Source organism: Arachis ipaensis, chromosome B02 (assembly GCF_000816755.2).
Source record: "Arachis ipaensis cultivar K30076 chromosome B02, Araip1.1, whole genome shotgun sequence".
NCBI classification, from domain to species: Eukaryota; Viridiplantae; Streptophyta; class Magnoliopsida; order Fabales; family Fabaceae; genus Arachis; species Arachis ipaensis.
This window is the reverse complement of record NC_029786.2, coordinates 8,616,745-8,622,368: the sequence shown is the minus strand read 5'-3', so window position 1 is coordinate 8,622,368 and position 5,624 is coordinate 8,616,745. Positions and strand designations below refer to the sequence as shown.

The 5,624-nt window shown below is 35.6% G+C and overlaps 1 long non-coding RNA gene across 1 annotated transcript in view; it reads right to left on the bottom strand.

Annotated features, from left to right (window-relative positions):
* The window catches only part of LOC110268683, an 11,455-nt gene extending 6,592 nt beyond the window's left edge, over nucleotides 1-4,863 (bottom strand). Inside the window, exon 1 of the long non-coding RNA XR_002357029.1 lies at nucleotides 4,852-4,863. This is a non-coding gene — a long non-coding RNA (uncharacterized LOC110268683). The remainder of the gene's footprint in view (nucleotides 1-4,851) is intronic.

Below are 5,624 nucleotides of genomic sequence, written 5' to 3'. Positions count from 1 at the left end.
TCTCTAACAAAATACATTTGTACGGTCACGTACTCTCTTCTCCCCGTCATAAAATCCGCCAACATAATTGAACACACATCTATTTTAGTTGGTGGTAGGTCTTTTCTCAATTATTGATGCTATTTTAAGATGAATTTAGATATTTTGTTTTTTTAGAACATATATTAAAATTATAAATTAAAAAATATTTATTAAAATATAAAAAATTTAATTTTTGAATATATTTATTAAAAAATATTTAAAATTTTTTATTAATAATAAATTTAACATATGTTCTTGATAAATTTTTTATTTTTATGTTTTAAAAATCCATTTAACAAGCGAGCATAATGAAACGGATTATTTTTTGGAATAACCATGTTAAATGTGGGACCTGCAAGCACTAGTGCCGTGCATGATGAGGTCATCATCGTTCCCAGCGCGTTGTTCTCACGGGCGCGTGAAGTTCTGTTACTGTTTCCCGCTCCCTCCATTCTCCGGTCAACAGTCAACCTGCCGAAAAAGCCGTGTATCTTTCTTAACAGAACCCTGTGATATGAAGAACACAGACTGTGAATCTATCATCTATCTATCGTCATATATAATGTAACTTTACTAATTTAACTTTAAAGACTTTTTTTTTTTTTTATTTCAATGATTTGTTGGAACTCAGCTAAAAAATGGAGAAAAGTTTAGGTAATAATAAATACAACTTGACAAAGAGATGAATGTTAAAAAAGGAAAAAAGATAATAAAAGAAAAATAAATTTTAAATATATCATTTAAATCCCTTTTGACTTTGTCATTAAAGAGAGCGAGAGTTTTTACTTTTTACAATAAACAACCCAACTTTCAAACAAGATAAATAAGATTAGCAAAAGAAGTTATTTCGATAAATACAAACGCTAATGGAAACTTAATACGTAATATTAAATTTAAGGAGAGCCAATCAATTTATACACTTATTTTAATCAATAAATTTATTAAGTACTTATATAAAAATTATCAATTTATTAAGTACTTACTTAGTTATTTCATAAGTTTTGAAAGAATGTTTGTACTTATAAATTAGTATTTTCTAGTCATGATCTATGTCATTTTAATTATTTTTAATATAAAAATAACAATTAATTGTAAAATTGTTTACCAAAATATTTTTATTTAATAAATGAATGTAGAAAATATAAATAAATAATAAATATTGGGAAGAAGATTCGACATGCTTCCTATATTTTTAACGTTAAACCATATTTTTAACGTTAAACCAAATATAGTTGGATTGGGTTGATAAAAATTATAAGATGTGTAGCGGAATTAATTTATAATATCCATGCCAAATTTAATTGACTAAAATATTAGTACATCAATTAAAACAATCAATTTATTATTATTATTATTATTTTTTTATAGAGGTAATGTCTAAAATAGTCTTTGAAATTTTTAACTTGCTTTAGATTAATCTCTCACTTTTTAAAATGACCAAATAAATTTTTCACTCTTAGATTCGTGAATCTTCGTTAGTCCAAAAGTTATCAGACGTTTTAACGTCGCTGATGTGTACAGTTAAGTACTAAGTTGGCACTTAACTACACAATGATGTGGACACAGAATGAGTTCAGCTCAAATTGGTGTCTCAAATTTGGTTAAAACACCGAAATTAATTCATTGACACTTATAAAATCCTACTCTCCAAATGTTCATCTTTATCATTTAGTATTGCAAACTCCAAACCTCAAAAGAATGAAGCTTTGACTGTAGGGACCGCAACCGACTCATCAACGTTGCCGTTGATTCTAGGTATGCTCTTGCTGCCGCACATGTTTCTTACATTCAATCTCTTCGAAACGTTGGCATTGCTCTTTGGAGGTACTCGAAAGTCAAGGTCTTGCTGGAGTCTTCTCTCTCAATTTCAGATTAAAACCCATCTTAATGTAGCTACCTTTCTCCAACATCACCACCTTCACATCTTGCTAAGGTAAAAGTTGATACTTCTGACTCAGCATTGCTAGAACTTCATAGTCTCCTTTCTCTTCCTGTGACTCCAGTTAGTTACATGAGGTCAAAGAAAAATGCTTCTGTCACTGTTAATGTCAATGCTTGTGGGAGTGACAATTTTTTGGATGATGAATTAACTTTGTTCCAATGTCTCCACCACTACCTCCTTTTCCCGAGCAAGAAAAAACTTATAATTTTTTTGATCCTGTGGAGGACAATGAGAACTTTAGGTTTGTAGGGCATGCTATTAGTGAATGTTGGCATGAAAAGGAAAATGGTTTAACTATGTTTGGAGCTGTTAGGGATCAATAGTTAGATGTTGATTCGGATAGAAATTGCAAATTGAACTCGTATGAGAAGCTTATCAGAAATTTTAGTGATGTTACAAAGGAAAATAAGTATGTTAGTTCATATGAACATGTTCTGATCATTTAGTAGTTTCTAGAGGAGATGGAGGTAACACGCAAGTGGTTGATGTTGGAGTGAAGTGGCTAGAATCAACTAGCAATAGGGGTGTCATGAAATCAAATAGCTTTTAATTAGAAATTACAGTGGATACCAAACTACAATAACTCAGATTCAAACAATGAATAATAATCACTGAATCATTCCTTCAAAACTAAAATTGTTCATGCTTAAACTTCCTTGACTTCTATCACCACCAATCTACCATCTATCATGCCTCCCACATGCTACAAGAAAAGCGTTGCGAACTGTCATATTTATCGTCGGACATTAGTGGCGAGTTTTCTGTCAAAATTGGCAATGAATTCGTCACCCTAAAATATTACCGTCGGAGTTGATGTTCCGACGATAACGTCGATAATAACAATTGGAAGGAAAAAATAAATTTTGGCACGCTAGCTACCGTCGAATTTACCGATGAGTAAATCTGACACTGAACCTTGTTTAGTGAAACGTTGCATTTTGATTACATGCACAATGTTATCATCGGATTAATCCGCCGGTAAATTCGACGGTTATCGTTCCCTAAATTCGAACCGCGAACATTCTTCCCCTTCATTTTGAAATTGGTTTCTCTCTCTATTCTCTCACCTTTCTTACTCTCTCTCTAACCTCTCATCCCTCAGTCTCTCTCCAACCCCCTGTCGCCGCTACTCCAACCGCCGATGCTGCTCTGCCCTGCTGTTGCTAGAAAGACTGCTGCCGTCGATGCTCGAAACGCCCCCTTCTTTGTCTTGTATTCCCGCCGCTGCTGCCTTGCCGCCGCTGCTCAAACCGCCCATTTTTGTTCCAGGTTTTCTCTCTTCTCTCTTCTAATTATTTTAATTAGATTGATTTCTGTTTTAGTTGATTTTAGGTGTTAGGAATTTTCATTAATTTTAGGTAGATTAATTTCTGTTGTAAATTATTTTTAGGTGGTTAGGTTAGGATAATTTAGTTAGATTGATAGGTTTTGATCTCTACTCAATGTATTTGGAGTTATTAACTGAGATTGCTAATTCTTGTTACTGGGATTATTTCAATTAGTCTGAATTATTAATTTTATATTTTACTATTAATTTGGCTGAAGAATTGTTGTTGGATTTGTTTGAGCAATGCTTAACTGTTTTGATGGTTCACTGGTTGCTGTTGCTTTGTTATGAAATTAATATTTTAATACTTATTTGGCTTATTCATATTATTGCTGAAACTGCTGGTTTATGCTGATTAATTACAGCACTTTGTCGTATGTATTGCTAGTGATGTTTCATCATGTGATTTTGTGCTTTCTTGAATTTGCATAGGATAAATTTTTTGATTGTTAGAATGTTTTAAAAATTAGAATGTTTTCAAAAATTATTAACAAAGTTAGAATACTTTGAGAGTTACAATATTTTGTTAGAATAAAATTAGAATGGTTTAAAAGTCTAATTTAATTATTTTGAAACTAAAACACTACGTAATTTCCTTTTTTTATTTATTAAACTAAACCACTTTTCGAATTATTTGTTATTTCTTGAGTTTCTTCTTATGTTGTTATTTGTTGGTGTTTGTTATGCTATTAATATGTTATTAATATATTCGCTATACAGACATGACCACAGGCAGCAGAAGTAGGTCGAGTAGAATACGTGATCGTGGTAGAGGGCAGGCTGCCACCAAATTTCCAGGGCTTCCCTGTCATCGCCCTTTAACCCGGCTACCCCTATCGACCCCTATGACGTCACAGGCGGGTCTATCGAATAAGAAATTTATCATGGTCCCAAACTCGAACTGGGTGCTTCCTTCTGCTACGCCCCTACAGATGTAGCAACCCCGTCGACAGAGCCTGCGATGGATGATACCTCCAATGCCCCCGAGCAGAATGCTCTTCCACTATCGCCTGTCATCCGGCTGAGGATTTGACCCGGCGGCATGCAGTCATGAGTTCAATTTTATAATATTAAGTTTGTTTATGTTAAGTTTGTGACGGATTTGTACCAAACCTCAATGCTTGCACACAGGAGATATCCGATGTCATTAAGTTCATGTATAACCATCCATGACTGACCTACACGTAGATCCCAACTGAGACCAGACAGCGCTAGTTTTAGAAATGGGCGGTAAGAACCCAATTTGGTTAGAATTGATTTACTGTATTTGAACTGTATTTTAATCCAACTAACTAATATTGGTGAATCACTTTGTGCAGTTGAAATTCATATGAGATGCGAAGCATAACCTCATGATCCGGAAGATCAACGACCACTGGGCAGCCAAACGTTTTCAGCAGATGATGAGCGATGTTTGTTAGGGGAAAGACCACCTGACCTCGTGGATTCGTCCAAATATCAAGCGTGACCTGGAGGCTCGTTTTAGAGATAACGAGGAGTTTAAGTGTCGACGTCTAACGAACATCGCCAACAGAGCTTCGCCCAAGTCGTCAAGGTATACGGGTGTATCGGCGACCTTCGTGAAGACAAACACGAGATTGGTAAGAATCGACGATTCGGGTTGGGCTCGTTCTTCGCTAGTGGCCTCCGCTCCTCTACGTTCGTGGCTTCCTCTACCTCTGCCTTTGCCACCAGCCTTGCTATCCTCAGGAAGTTATCTACCTGAGGGAGGAGGTGCAGAAGCTAACACAGGAGTTTTACCAGCAGCAGGAGCAGTCTGAGCAGAGGTATCGAGAGATTTTTGCACGCGTTGCCGCCAGCTCGGACCTAACGGAGAAACTGGAGCAGCTTGAGCGGCTGCGACAGCAAATGGAGGAGTATAGCCAGCAGATGCGTGCTGGAGGCAACGGCGCTACTGGTTCCAATAACGATGCTACTGGTGGGACACCGACGATAGCACCTACTCCGCCGCCTCAGTAGGGTGACCACGACGCCGCCGCCGCCGTCGACTACTAGGATCTATAGGGGTTAGGATTTTATGTAGTTTTGTTTGTTTAGGGTATATTACTCTAGTTTTGTGATATTTTATTGTATTCATACCATTTATTTTTTATAAAATAATTTGTTCATTTCTGCTAATTTTATATTTCTGATAATAATTTCGTTAACAAGAATTTTAATTTGATTTGACTGTTAGTTGTGGCTAAACTGTGCTCAAAATAAAAAATAAAAATAAATGTCCTACTGGCGGATGTACTGTCGGATTAATCCGACGGTAATCATCAACTCAGGCTCAACAATCCATTGAAAATAGCGACGGAAAATCCACCAGTA